The sequence below is a fragment of the Capsicum annuum genome, chromosome 12 (assembly GCF_002878395.1).
Source record: "Capsicum annuum cultivar UCD-10X-F1 chromosome 12, UCD10Xv1.1, whole genome shotgun sequence".
Classification (NCBI taxonomy): domain Eukaryota; kingdom Viridiplantae; phylum Streptophyta; class Magnoliopsida; order Solanales; family Solanaceae; genus Capsicum; species Capsicum annuum.
Window position 1 is genome coordinate 80,300,318 of NC_061122.1, and position 16,368 is coordinate 80,316,685.

A 16,368-nucleotide genomic window follows, 5' to 3' on the forward strand; every position below is an offset into this window, starting at 1 on the left:
TGGTCGCTTTTCCAAGCCCTAAACTAAGGTGGTACACTCCTCATACAAGAGAGAGTTTGGTTCATAAGCCCATATCCGTGATTATTCTTGTATCATCTTCTCCATCTTGAGAGAAATTTGCCCACAAATTCACGGCTTCACTTTATGCAATTGGCCACTTTAAGGAAATCACTCAAAACAGTCCACAAAACATGAAGATGGCACAAAATAGTCCGCAAAACACATAAGGAAGCCGAGGGCTCAATAACACAAGGCTCAGCCAACTTCTTTATTTTGAACCTCAGTTTCCTCTCCATCTTGAGCCTTGTCTTCAATTTCATCCAAAGCACATCCCAACTCCTTTCTTGGTGGCGGGTTCCTTGTGGTTCTATACGTCTTCCCCTCAACTTTATTTCCATCATATAAGCATCATTGTAGACTCTATGTCCCTCATGTTCCTTTCTACCATACTCTTTTAAATGGATATATCGGTTTTGGGGAAGTGGAGTTTTGGTTGAGAGAATTGTTTTGGTAATGTGGAGCTTCGGTTGTAGAGATTGGATGGGAGGAAATTGGCTTTCAAGTCCCTCTTGTTGGACTTGATCAAATTAAGAGGGAAGTGACCTATTTAGGTCTCGGGTTGGAGGACATTTGGTGGCTTGGCTTATGTCTATGTCACTTAGTGGTGGTCTTGGAGGATTGATCGTTTGAGGTAAGGTTTCAGGAGTAGAAACATGAGAGTTCCTTCGAATCTCTACTCGTTCCATCATCTCAAGTATAGTATACATATTCGAGCTAACTTTTTCAAGGCCCGCATTCGCCTTAGCCATGTCTCGAGAAATAGCATCAAGGTGGGCCAAAATGGCTTCCATTATGGCCAAGAAGTTACCGATAAAATAGAAAATAAGTTAGTTGTACAAAGGGGTGATGTGGCAGCCTTTGATTGGTTGCGGATAGTGATATGGCAGACTTGGAATGATTGTGGAATATTGTGGAAATCTAAATTTTTTTTCTTGTTTTCAATTTGGATTTGTCAATTCACTTTGGAAGAGAGGAGTTTCGGTTTTGGGAGGAAAACAAGAAGATTTGGAGCCTTTTCAAATTAAAAAGGGCTTTGACTTTCCTTGCACCCTTTTGGAAAAACACCTTTTTGAAAGCTTTTTGGCTTTTTCCTCTTTTGTTAGTCTTGGAAAGTGCCCTTTCTCCCTGTGGTAACAAGACTTTTTGAAAGTCTTTTGGTCCCTTTCCTTTCTTGTAAGAGTCTTGGAATAAGTTTTAAGACTAATAAGACCACACTCTCTTTATTCACTCACTTAGATCAAACAAACAACTCTAAATACTTTTTCTTCAACAAAACATGAATATGGTGAAGAACACCAAGAACACACTTTTGAATCTTGGAGTCCTAAGGTTCAAGTTGGACCTACCAAACAACAACAACATCTTTTCAAGCTTAAAATCATAGCACAATATCCACAATACACGTTCAAACCTTGAACCAATAACACATCACACTTCCAAGAACAATAAGAACTTCAACAACTCTAGTCGGCCACAACCTTCAACAACAATCTTGTCAAGATCTTGGACTTTGACTCAACAAGTGTTAGTGAACAAGAAACTAACACAAGAAACTATTAAGACAAACAAAAAAACACACCAAAATCTAGACACAAATCTCAGCCCAAAACAACAAGAAGACATAATTTTGGCCAAGACAACAAGAATGGACAGATTTGCTTCTTTTTGGAATTTTCAGTTTTTCAACATTTATTTTTTTGATTTTTCAACTTAGAGAGCCCAAGATTGGTAGTGTAGGAACATAACCAGCCTTATCTCTGATACCAAATGATAACGGAATTAACCCACAATACGAAAAAAAGACACAAAACACAAGACAAACCGAGGACCAAAAGGGGAACAAGTCTCGGCTAATGATAATACCACAAGAACGAGATGATACAAGGTGTACTTTACACCAAAAACATCCAACAACAAGACGAACATGAGATGATAAGACAACAACAACAAGATAACAACAATACACGGCTTTACTAGAAAAGAACACAAACACGATTACAAGAAGTGTAAGGATAGAAAGTGAGACATCAACTCTCACAAGAACTAAGAACCTAAGTGTATGTCACACACTAAGACCCTTAATACTTGTAATAGGAAACACCAACACTCCTACATTAACACAAGAGGGAGTGAACCACTCAAGTGCCAAGGTTTCTAACAATGTTTGGCAATACTAGCGATTCCACCCTAGCATCACCCTCATTTCGGATTTGGTGGCTTTTCCAAGCCCTAAACTAAGGTGGTACATTCCTCACACTAGAGAGAGTTTGGTTCAAGTGTTACAACTTTCAATATCAATAAACAACTAAAGAAATAAAGACCTAATACTAGCCTATTTATAGACTTATTACAACATAAGTGAAATGTCCAAAAAGCCCTTAATGAAGGAAAGACAAAAGGCACCTATAGAGTGTAGTCCAAGTGTAGTGTATGGACGATTTTTGGTGCATAATTAAGTCCTCTTTGTCTCTTCAATTGCACACACCAAGTCTCGGGTCCAACGCGTACTCTCATAAGCCCATATCCGTGATTATTCTTGTATCACTAGTCATCCCATGGGATATTTCCTAGTTGTAGGGCTACACGTACTAGGACTCTTTCAGCAGTGGGAGCTAAACGCATACGGCCCATGGGTCTAGTTAAACGGCAAGGTTACACTGCCCAGGAAAAAGTTTTAAATACATGGAAAACTCGGATTCCCTTTCCCAAAAATTATATATATGTATGGTTGTATGCATCGTGGATGATTTTACTTGGTTTTTTAAATGGCATTACTTTATCTTTATCCTGAGATACATGCTAACGGTCACTCGTTAACCCATCTACTAGTAGTTTTATACCCACATTATGTAAGAATCAGCTATTTGACTCATCATACATAGTGATTGACTCGGGGATAACTTTTGGATTGAAGTGGTGAGCTTCCATCTTTCTGGAAGGCTCCATTTTATGATATGGACATTCCCAGAAATTTTTCTTTTGTTTTGGATATTGGTTTTTGTCATGGTTGGGGGCATGTCCCAACCAGATATTTGTATTCTCTTGGATAGAGGTTTTATGGTACTTTTGAGGGTTGGTATAGGCAGGATAGGTATTGGTGTTGGCCTTGGCACTGGAATAAACTGGGAGGCTGATATCATCGAACATGATTTCTCACAGTTCCATCGTATTATCTTTGGGGTTTGATTATCATATTATGTTTTGATATCCTCTTTGGTTTGGTATGGCATGGATGGTTGTTTTGGTAAGGGTAGATTCGGTTGTGTCGGTCATGGTTGTGACCCTATCCCAGAGTGTTCATGAGAGCATTTACACAATCTTGTTATATGCTCGAAATTCTAATCAACTAAGGCTGTGGAAGGTGGTTGGGTTGGGTTAAGCGGGCAGTCCCCGATCCTGGTTAGACTTGAGATGCCCATTACGTCTAGGTCATGATTCGGGTCGTGACATCATATCCTTAAGTAACTCAAGCCAATATCGCTGCCTCATATTAAGATCTCATTTATTGAAGAACTACTAAAGGCTACAACCACTACCAAAAATTGGGCCTATGGCAACGGACTTTTTGGCGATAGTTGCAAGTTCGTCGTTATAGATATTTTATAGCAATGTTTTTAATCATAACCAAAAATAATAGTTCTATTAGCACTATGACCGTCGTTATTGAAAATAAATATTGCAATAGGTGCATATATAGCAACACTTTTTTAAACCGTCGCTATAAAAACATCTATGGCAACAACTAATGGAAAAAAAAAAAGGCAAAATGGCTTTATTGGACCCCTGTACTATGTTAGTTTTGTAAGTTGGACACTTCTACTTACATGTTTGTCATCTGGACCTTTGAACCCATCAAAAAGCAATATTTCGCACTCTTTGACCATTGACCTTGCCTATGTGGCAAGGTCATGGTGACTAGGACAAAGAGAGTGTAACCACTCGCCTAGGGGTGCGAGTAAGGGTCAATTTTTGGCCAATTTTACATTAAAATAATTAAAAAAATAATACAGATAATATTAAAAATTTAAAAATAAAATAAAAAAGGGTCCTTTTTTCCCTCCATCTTTTAAAATTTAAAAAAAATTGAAAAAATTTACAAATAATTTAAAATATTTTAAAATTTTAAAAAAAAATTAAAAATATTTTTAAAATTTTAAAAAAATTTAAAAAAAGATCTTTTTTCCCTCCATCTTTTTAATTTAAAGTATTTTTAAAATAATTTGAAAATACTTTTAAAATATTTTTAAAAATTTTAAAAAAAAAAATTCCCTTCCCACCCCACCCCAGCCCGTCCCCACCCCCACACTCGTTAGCCCGTCCTTTTTTCCTTCATCCTTTTTAATTTAAAAATATTTTTAAAATTTTTAAAAATATTTTTAAAAATTTAAAAATATTAAATTTAAAAAAAAAATCTCACCCCCCTCTCCACCCCCCCCCCCCCCCACCCCACCTCCCCCACCCCAAGCAGTCCCCACCCAGCCCGTCCCCAGCCCCACGTAACCCCTCCCCCTTCCTTAGCCCCCCACACCACCTAGCCCGTCCCCATCTCACCCAGCCCCACACAACCCCTTCCCCAGCCTCCACCTCACCCAACCCCCTTCCTCCAGCCCCCAACCCCTCCCCCAGCTCCCCACCCCACCCCCACACAGCCTCTCCCCCATAATTAATTTAAATTAAATATTTTAAATATGTAAATCATATTTAAATTAATTAATTATTTAAGTAAAATTTATTTAAATTAGGTAAGAATTTTATATTTGATAAATTAATTAATTTAAAATTTAATTAATTGAAATAAATTAATTAGTTAAGAATTTTAATTGATTAATTTTTTACTAATTTAAATTTAAAATTTAAATTAATTTATTAAATTTATTTTAATATTTAATTAGTTTTAATGTAATATTTTTTTAATTATTTTTTTATTTTAAAAATAATTATTCAAATTTTAAAAGCATGATTATTCAAATTTTTCTACAATTTTTAATTTTTTTCTTATTTAATTAAATTAATTTTAATATTTAATTTGTTATATAATATTTTAAAAATGACTTGGAATTTAATGTAATACTTTTTTTTAAATAACGTGGCAGATGATGTGGTACGCATGACAGATGACATCACACGTGGCAGTTGATGTAGCGGCAGCTGATATGAGAGTGTGTAAACAAATATATCAGTAGAAGTATCAACTTACAAAATTGATAGAGTAGAGAGGTCTAATACAGTATTTTACCAAAAAAATCATCCATTGCATCACCACCATAATAATTCAGATGTGTCTGCAATAACAAAACATTTTTCTCTTTTCTCAATAGAAAATATCGATAAACCAAAACCCATTTCTCTTTCTCAATAGCAGCGTTCTTTTTCTTTCTTTCTCAGGTAAACCAAAACCAGTTTCTCTTTCTCGATAGCTGCTACTAGAAAAGGATTTTGCAAAACGTTTTCTTAGGTTTCTCTTTCTTAGCTGCTACATCACCCGTTTCTTAGGTTGCAAAACCAAATTGCAAATCTCAATAGCAGGTTTCACCGAGATTCATTTTAAAGGAGAGAGAAAAATGATCCATTTCTCAGTTTGGACCTTTTGCTTTTGCAACTTTGGCTTGCTAATCAAGTTTAAAGAGGAAGGTGAAGAAAACTAAAATAACAAGGCAAAGTTATTACTTCTCTGCATAAGGGGTTCTGAATCTGTAACAAATCTCAGTAAACATGTTTCTCACTAGGTAATATTTGCATTTTCTTGTGGCTTACATTTCCTCTTTTGTCAATTAAATCTAGGTTCAAATTTCAGGAGTGGAATTTGGGCTCGAAAACTCTAAACATGAAAAGGTTCCATTTCTCAGATTCGAGTTCTTAGCTTTAGTTTTAGTATCAAAATAGCATCTGGGAATAGATAAATGGAAAATCCATTTCTTAGTTAAATCGAAAATCAAGTATTGTAGCTTTCTTAGGTAAATCAAAAACCCTTTCTCAGATAATAAATTTTCAAAGCATCTGTGAAGAAAGTGTTACTCAAGAGGGAAAATTGATTTTCGAAGCGTCTGTGACAGAAATTGAATTTTGGGGGTGAATTTTGTGAGGAGAAGGAAATTGGAAATCGATTGAAGAAGAAGCTCGTTAAGGAAAGTGAAGGTTGGGATACCCCGAAGCTAGTGATAAAGTTGATTGAAGGTAATTTATTTGCATATTATTATTGGTATTATTATTTAAACTGCCAACAAATCTAAGCTTTGTTTATGTTTATTTGTTGTTTTTGCTCACAATGGTATCTTCATTACTGTCCCCTTCACGAAATAGTCGTGACTTTTGCTTTCTGAGATTCAATTAGGCTAATTTTAAAATCTAGATACCTTAATCCTCAATTGATTCCTCAGGTGCACTTTTCTGAACTTAATGTTCTAGAACGATAACAGTTTTTTCCTAATTTTCCCGATCACCTTTTCTCTCATGTGTATTAAATTGATATCCTCTTCGTCGAAGTAGCTACTTTCTTGTTTGTGTTTTTCGTAGGGAATGGAAAACTCGTAATTGGGGGTGATTCTTCTTTTACGATGTGTTGAAGTGTGTTTTGACGATTATATCGAGAAAAAAGTTAGATATGCTATTGATAGTAAAAAAAATTGTTTAAAACATCGGTGTATATCGTAACAAAAATGGAGTGATAGAGCTTGTGGGAGTTGTCATTGTCATTGGTGATGAATAAATAGATGATGTATTGATGTATGTTTGTCATTAACGCACAACTACATTGTGGGGTTGTTGGTGTCAAGTTTGTTGAGTGCATTCAATGCAATTGAACCACCACCTAAACTGAGCTTGTGGACAAGCAAATGGCACTTGAACCTAGACAAACTACCCATGTCACCAGAGAGATGCTGAATCAGAATGTGAACAAAATTTGAAGTGTGTTGCTCGTAAATTACTGAATTCTAGGTTAATAATTATATATAATAAATGGTTTTTAATATTATTAGCTTAGGACTGTCCTTGGTGTAAGAAAGATAGGAAGTGATAGGACAGTCCACTTGCGGAGTAAGGGCAAATTGAAGTATACAAGCATTAGATATGACATACAAGCACACCAAAGCGTTGCAAGAATTGGTCAATTTGATCAATTTCCAGCAGCTTGGTTCTCCTTAAAATACCCTAAGGGAAATTGGAATTCTGGATCAATGACTTGTGAAGTATAATTTCTTCTGAACTTGCCATGGTTGTAATGACACCTTGATATATGAGGATCTGGAGGTCGAGTTTAGTAGGTAGTCGAGAGTTGTGTAGTTTCTCTTTTTATTTATGTATTTATTTATTATTATTATTATTATAATTATTATTGTTATTATTATTATTATTATTACTCTTTAATTGACTGCAGTCTTTGATTTTATTATCACACATTGTTTCTTTTGCTACATTCCTTTGCTTTAATTACTGTATTATTTACTGTTGCTATTGTTTTCTTCTTCATTCTTTATTTTAAGTATGGCTTTTCACTATTGTATTTCCTTTTAGTATGATATTCTTTACTTGAGCAAAGTCTATTCAGAAATAACATATTTACCTTCACAAAATAGGGGTTAGTCCGCACTCACACCATCCTTACCAGATCTCACTTGTAGGAGTATACTTGGTATGTTTTGTTATAATAGGACTATCGAACTTTTTACTTAAACTTTTATGTCTATATGCTTGTGTATGCTAGTAAGTCGGAGAGTAGGTATAATATAACTGTGTAATTTTATAGAACTACTGGTTTTAAAGGACCACTAATTTGTCCTGGAAAACAAATTCTTGATTATTGGAGTGGGAAGGGAAGAAAATGGTATTTAATGGTTACTTAGAATCCATATTTTTGACTCAAATAGTTTGGGAATGAGATCTAGTTGTTACAGGTCTTAATGTACTGTACTCAAAGGTTGATATCTACTCTATGATTATCAATTCTTTTACTACTTTGAATTAAAGGTCAATTTTGTTCAGATGTTATGTTATTCGTTAGGGTTTTATGACTGAAATTATGTTCTTTAGGAAGTTGATCCAACTGTGGAGAATGACGATACAATTAGATCAAATGGAATGACGATACGATTAGATCAAATGGAAGTGGAATGGATGATTTTCTGTCTGATTTGGCAAATTGTTATTCCTGGAATTGATGAAGCTATGAGTTTTGCTGAGATGCTCAAGTAAGTGATGTTTCTCCATGACAGCTAAATCCCATATATGGTTGCTGCTCCCAAAAGAATAAGATGATTTATGAACTTCTAATATCAGGTGTTAAAGATATGCAGTTAATTATATGTAGTTTTGATGATGAGCAGATGACTTCAAGGGACCAAGTCCCTGGATGTTCGAGGCAACAACACAATTGGAACGCGCCAGCACAGCTTTGCCCATTTGTGTAACTAATTGGAAGGTGTTGTTTGTACTAATTAGGACACGTGGTCCTAAATTTGAAGAAAATTTTGAAGTAACCGGTGATATTTTAGGAAAAACTAATTAAAGATTAAAATCTGTATTGAAGGTCACAAATGACAAGGTTATAAGAACTTTGTCCGAAATTAAGCTCTAAATATTCAGTAAAAAGGCATTATTATAAAAAAAAAAACACATTTTCAGATATCCAGTATGAAGAAAATGAATTTTTATTTCATACTTCACATTCTGGAAAAGAAATTGCCGAATGGAATATAGATGGTTTAGCAGAACATCAAATATATAATAAACTACATGAAATGGGAATGATCATTACAACATATAAAATTGTCAAAATGTCAGATAAACAAGCAACATTTATGATTATATCAGGTTTTACAGGTACTATGATAAACAAGCAACATTTATGATTATATCAGGTTTTACAGGTACTAGAAAATACTGGTAGGATAATTATCTCACAGATAATAATAGACAAAGCATTTTAAATGCTACAACTACAACTCAAACTATTAAGATCGTGTCAACAGGACAAACATTTGAAAATCAAGTCTTACAAGATGCCACCGCCACTTTAATTTATAGTATAGCTGAATATTTTATAGGAGAGCCTCAGCTTTTCCAAGATAGAAGCTTAGAAATGTTATCAAATTTATCTTGTCCAAAATTAGATGATTTTAGATGGTATAAAGATATTTTCCTCAACAAAGTCATGATTGTAATCATGATTATTGGAAAGAAAAATTTATAAGTGGTTTACCAACTTTATTTGCAGAAAAGGTTAGGACAAAATTAAAAGATGAATTCTAGGGAAAAATTCTTTATAGTAATTTAACTTGTGGTGATATTATAAGCTTTATAAATGTCACAGGACTTGAATTATGTACAGATATTAAACATAAAAAACAACTTAAAAAAGATAATAAAATAACCAGAAATGAACTAGAAAGCTTTTGTCAAGATTTTGGATATATGAAGTTATCAGCCTCTACAAAGGAAGCTACCAAGAAGATTAAAATACAAAATAAAATTATAAAAATGAATCCAAAAAATCTCATTATTATAAAAGATGATTTAAAAGATCCAAAAAAGTTTGTAAAGGTGAATATAAAAATAATAATAAAATATATTGGAACTACAGAAAAACAGGTCATAACGCTAAAGATTGTCGGGTTCCAACTAAAAAGACAAGATAAATATGTTAGAATTAGTAAACGAAGTTGATAAATTATATTCAATTCTTGATGAAAATGAAAATAATTCTTCTGAAGAAAGTCTTAGTGATGATAATCAACTTAATGTAGCATACAGTTCAGATAGCAGTGAATTAACAGATCATTGTAATTGTGCGGTGCAATTTGCACTTGCAGTAGTTATTTTATAAATACAATAGTAATAAAGAAAAAGCGGCCTTATTTGGCATGATAGATCATCTAGAAAATCCAACTCTTAGGAGAAAATATTTAATAGCTTTAAAGGGTATTGTTCTTGATCAATTAACTTGATAATAAAGAAATTATTGAACCCTTTAATATGAAAAATGTACTAAATAAATTTACAAGACAAAGTCTGAAACTACAATACAAGATCTTCAGACATAATTATTATACGTAAAAGAAGAACTTAGGCAAGTTAAGCAGAGACTTAACAATCTAGAAACAGAATCACTTGCTAACAAAATATTAAAAGATTTAAGTCCAAACCAAGACCCCAAATCACATCAGTTTGAGCTTGGTGAAATATAAGGAGTGAAAAGTGATAATAAAGAAATAGTCTCTAGAAATAGAATCTCTAGAAAAAAATTCCTATAAACAAATCAGGAATTAATACAATTACTATAGTTAAACCACAAAGTAACCATATAATAATTACTATAATTATCAATAAAAATTATGAAATTCATAAGATTGCATTATTTGATATAGGTGCTGATGAAAACTGCATTATAAAAGGATTAATTCCTATAGAGTACCTAGAAAAAGGTACGACACGTTTATTCTCCGCAATAAGAAAAAAGTTTAAAATAAATTATATCTATGGCCAGAAGTGTGAAATTTTGATTTTTATGTTATTTGACCATTTTGCCCTTTCCCGTAGTTGCTATATGCTGATTTTGTGGTGTGAAAATAGTTGGTACATTCCCCAATGACTTTAGAAGAGTTTGAGGTATTTAGGGGGTTTAAGTCCGATAGTTGACTTCGGTCAACATTTGATGTTTCGAGTGTTGGATGACAATTTGGACAGTTTCATTATATCAGAAATATTGAATTTGGATTAGTAGCAGGGTTGGTTTGAATTCAGGGCCTTTAGTTTGTATTTCAAATCCCCATTTGAAAAACTAGTGAAATTTGCCTTAAAGGGATCTCAGCGGTTAATTAATTGAAAATGGTCTTTTTTCAAAAATCTGATGTCGCTATTGAGTTCGAATGCTCGAAAATAGACTGATAGCATAGTTTATTTGCATTCATTAAATATTGATCGAATCCCGATGGGTTGATCAATAACTTTACAAACTTAGCAAAGTTGTTGATATGCCGAAGCTGGTGCAACCGCTTTAGTGGCCAAAAGGCTGCTTTAGCAGTTATGCACCACTTAAGCGATCAATGGATCAGTCGTCCACAGCTAAAGCGGGGGGATTTACCACTTTAGCGGGTGCCACATTAATAATAAGGGTCATGTCGCTTTAGCGGTCACCAGCCGCTTAAGCAATGACTACTTTAGCGGCCATTTAGTCGCTTAAATGGCTAGCCTGGATTAGTATATATAGCTCATTTTTGAGATTTTGCCCCATTTTTGGACCTTTGAGCTTCAGAGAAGGAGATATACGAGGGTTTTTTCACCGATTTTCGTATAAGTAACCTCTAAATTCATATTTCCATTATTTTACATTGATTATGCCTTCGAAAATACTTGTTACCTCAATTTTGAATTGGATTTTTGGGGTTTTACTAGTAAAACTTAAAATAATTTTTCTTTAACTCATTTTTGCATGGGTTTTCAACTATAGACTCCTATAACCTTGGAGAATGTGTTTCTAAAAGTAAATTTCAGTTTTACCCCTTTTGTTTTCAAACTCATTTTTTGAACCCGTTTTGGACCTGATCTAGAAAAAGTTGATATGGGTATCATTAGCTTTATTTTAATGTGTTGAAGTTATAATTATATATTTTAGTTGATTCAGAGGCTGTTCAAAAAGGGAAAACACCATATTAAAGGACTTTAGGTTTAAATTTCGACACTTCGAGGTATGTTATGGCTCAACTTTCTTCACACTGGCCTGGATAGTTAATGAATAAGTAAAATATGATATGAGTTGGGAAAAACAACTATGGGAATCATTTTTCTAGCGATTACATGTTGCGTGATGCTTGAGTGGGGACTTATATTTTGTTGTTGTTGACTTGAAATGTCTGTCCCTTTTGATGCTTATATATACATATATACATATATATATATATATATATATATATATACTAGTGTCGTTTGGCCCATGCTAAACTCGGGCCCAAACTATATTAACATTTATATTTGTAATTTTTTTACTTGCTATTTTTTCTTTTTGTTTGTTTTGTATCATTATATTTAGCTAATAATGGTCTAGTTTGATTAATTTTTTGATATTTTTAAAATCTTAAACTATATATATGTTTCAATTTTTGTCCTATTTTTTTAGTTCGTCTTAAAAAAATGATCTATTTTCTTTTTGGATTAATTCAGCTTTCCACGTGGCACATTTAAGATAATAAGATCAATAAATATTTTGTTCTTGTCTACATATTTTTAGTTTAATACCATAAAATTCAAAATATTCGTTATTTTTTCCTTAACTTTGTGTTAAGTCAAAACAAAACAAATAAAATCAAACGGAGGGAGTAAAAACTTTTATAGGTTAAAAATAATAATTTTTTATGGTATATTTTAATCTTTCTTTTCATTTTCAAACAAATGCACACACAAAAAATTTTCTCCTTTTTATTTTACTAAAATTTTTTGAATGAACGCCTTTAACGATCTAAATTGATTTTTACCTTATGTATTATTAGTTTCATTATTTTTTCTCAATTTGGTTTTATGCCTGGTCGCTCCACGACTGAGGCAATTCACCTTGTGCGGAGACTGGTAGAGCAGTATAGAGAGAGGAAGAGAGATCTTCACATGGTGTTTATAGACCTAGAAAAGGCGTATGACAAGGTCCCTAGGAGGTTCTTTAGAGATGCCTGGAGGCGAGGAGGTTCCGGTAGCATACATCAGAGTGATTAAGGACGTGTATGAGGGAGCGAAGACTCAGGTAAGGATAGTGGGAGGAGATTCTGAGCATTTCTCAGTCTTAATAGGGTTGCACCAAGGATCAACTCTTAGTTCGCTTTTATTCGCTTTAGTGATGACGTGATGACGCAGAATATACAAGGCGAGGTGCCTTAGTGTTGCTTTTCGCGGATGATATAGTTTTGATTGATGAATCGCGACAAGGGGTTAATGATAAGCTGGAGATTTGGAGAGAAACCCTGGAGTCTAAAGGTTTCCGATTGAGTAGGACCAAGACGGAGTACTTGGAGTACAAGTTTAATGACTCAAGACATGAGGAGGAGGCGGTAGTAAAGTTGGATTCTCAGGCGGTTTGCAAGAGGGATAATTTTAAGTATCTTGGGTCTATGATTTAGGGGAATTGAGAGATAGATGAGGATGTCTCTCACCGTATTAGGGTAGGTTGGATAAAATAAGGGCTCACTTCGAAAATTTTATGCGATAAGAAGGTACCCCTCAAGCTTAAAGGCAAATTCTTTAGAGTAGCAGTCCGGCCTGCGATGTTGTATGGAGCTGAGTATTGGCCGGTTAAGAATTCTCATATCCAAAAGTTGTAGGTGGCGGAAATAAGAATGTTGCATTGGATGTGTGGATTCACAAGAGCGGACAAGGTTAGGAATGAAATTATTCGGGAGAAGGTGAGAGTGGTTTTAGTAGAGGATAAAATGCGGGAAGTGAGGTTGAGATGGTTTAGTCATGTGATGAAGAGGATGTCCCAGTTCGTATGTGTGAGAGGTTGGCCTTGGAAGGTTTCAAGCGGGGTAGGGGTAGATCGAAGAAATACTGGAAAAAAGTGATTAGACATGACATGGAGCAATTACAGCTGATTGATGACATGACTCTGGATAGGAAGATATGGAGGAAAATATTAGGATAGAGGGCTAAGGGTGTGGTTGAGTTATAGTCAGTAGGTAGGGGAATTGTGGTGTCCTTTGTTTGGCAATGTACTTTTTTGTGGATGTCGTATTTATGTTATTTTATTATGTTCTATGCTTTTGATGTTTTTGTATACTGCCTTTTATTTTGAGCTGAGGGTCTATCGAAAACAGTTTCTCTACCTCGTTAGAAGTAGTGGTATGGACTGTGTACACTCTACCTTCCCCAGACCCTACTATGTGGGAATATACTGAGTTTGTTGTTGTATTTTTTCTCAATTAAACTTTACATTGGCTAATTCATTTTTTTTAAATAGTACAATATTTGATTGATATAGAAATATTTGATACTACAAACTATTGTATGATTTGTGATAAATTAAATAATTAAAGTCAGACTCAATAAAATACTTTTTGTAGATGTTTCTTAAATGAGTTCTTACAAGTTTATTAAAGCTTCACAAATTTCTTGTGAGGAAAGTAGTTTTTTTAATTAAATTACTATTATCCCACATAAAAGACGACAATAAAATTTTGAATTAATTTTAAATTTAGTCGGATAATAGATATTTTATAGTGTCACTATCACTTCTTTATGACTCATCATTTTTGTATAGTATTTTAAATGCCCATGTAATTTTTCAAATTTACTAAAATGGATGAGATCTTGAAAGGTCATTAAAACTTAATTAATGATAAAATAAATAAAATATAATCATGTGAGGACTACCAAAATAAGATGTTCTCCCTTATATATAGTATAGTTTTATAAGGCCCGTGATAAGCTCGGACCCGAACTCAAATAATTTGATATTTAAGAATAACATGATTTAATATATATATATATATATATATATATATATATATATAATTGAAAAATATTAGCAAACCAATTTATGAGCATATAATTAATTTCTTTTGTAATTTCTCAATTCAAGTTCATGTTTGCAATTAGGAAGATGAAGACGAAAGTCATCAAGTGGATCAATCATTTTACTCAAGTCTTCTTATGTGTGATGAAAAATATATGATTTTATTTATAATTTCACGTGATAAAAATTCATGCTAGTTAAATGTGGTGCTTTCAGCGTAATTTTTTATTAAATTAAGAAAAAAAATAGACTCACTAAAATGAACATCGAGAATCAATTGATTCTCTCTCTATAGTTGATGCTTAAAAATATTGATTCTCAATGGACCAGAAAAAAGATTTTAAAAATAATTTAATTTTAATTTATGTTCTTACCTTAATTTTTAACTTTATCAATAATTTTAATTTCCAGCATATGAAATATGTTTGATATTTTAAAAAGTAATGGATGAAATTTTCCACAAAAAAAAATATTCAATTTATAAAAGATAATTAAGAAATACATTAGAATCATACTTGATTCGATAGAAATAAAATATAACCTCATACAATAACTAATTTTAACCCCTCTTTTTCATCCCAAGGTATTTGTACAAAACTCTTTCTTATGGAAAATAAATTATTAAAGATAAATACTAAGAAAGAAGAAAAAAAGTGATGAATTATTCACGCAACAGATAAAAGTTCTCCATGGCCAGAATATCTTTTTTTTTCCTAAACTATTTTATTCATATAAAATATTAATTTTGTTAAGGCTTTCACTTACAAAAATTAATTTTGATTAAAAAAATTAACAAAAGATAGTCAAATTAAAGTTTTTTTTACCTTGTGAGCAGCAAAGGAAAAAAATTAAAGCTTTTTAATCTTGTATTTCATGAAGCATGAAGTACAAGTAATTTAATAAATAAAATAATTAAAGGATATTCAACACTTATATTTTGCAACAAACTTGATTAAACAATATATAATTATGAGAAACAAAACATTATAATCGAAGATTCTAAAAATTATTTATTGATTAGTTAAACAATATAAGAATTTAAATGGTTCAATTGATTAACTACCTAAACTCCATTTTATTGGTAAATATTTGATTTTTGGCTTTGTAATCTCCTCCCTAATTTCCCTTGTCCTACTCCTAATTATTTTTTTAAATAATTAATTAAATATTTGAAATTACAAGAGAAAACTTAATAATAGCTTCTCATACTATGACACATGTGCCAAGTGCAAAGGTCCATATAATAAGAAAGAAGACAAAATAACTTCATCTATATCATCCAAATGCCATAATATTATAGGATTATAAAATTAATTAAATTACTATAAAAGATAAAATCATGACATAAAAGTAATTAATTGAAAAGATTAAAATTAAGTTGAAAACTTTTATAAGGACTACCAAAGTCCTTGGATTGTCTCTTATATATAATAGTAATATAAGCATTGCTAGTGGAAATGGTATGAGCTACCATTTGGGAACTTTTCTGCTTGCTGGTTGCGTGTTCATAGTATTTTCTTTATTTATCTTATTTTGCACTTCGCTCCGTCGACCTATGATACCTATTGAGTACAAGTAGACCATATCCACCCCTACTATGCACTTTTAGTGCAGATCTCAATTCGAGTACTACGCGTTGCGGTTGAGTTTCAGGTAGAGTTGATCAGATTCGAGGTACTGGTTTGCTCCAATGTTCGGGGCAAATTTCAGATCTCATCCTATCTTTTACTTTATCTTTCTTTTGGGATCAGAGACAAATTTGTATTTAATTTTCGTATATTGTACTTAGATACTCTTACATTTGTGGCACTAGTTTTAGG

The 16,368-nt window shown here is 32.7% G+C and overlaps 1 long non-coding RNA gene across 2 annotated transcripts; it reads left to right on the forward strand.

Moving 5' to 3' along the window:
- Positions 1-5,319: 5,319 nt before the first annotated feature.
- On the forward strand, positions 5,320-8,680 carry LOC107851629. 2 transcript variants are annotated; one of them, XR_001669099.2, is made up of 4 exons: positions 5,320-5,786; positions 5,855-6,234; positions 8,089-8,246; positions 8,382-8,680. It is a non-coding gene; the product is annotated as an uncharacterized LOC107851629 (long non-coding RNA). The 2 variants fall into 2 exon arrangements; XR_001669098.2 differs by having other exon boundaries at positions 5,327-5,786; positions 6,114-6,234.
- The last annotated feature ends 7,688 nt before the right edge of the window (positions 8,681-16,368 follow it).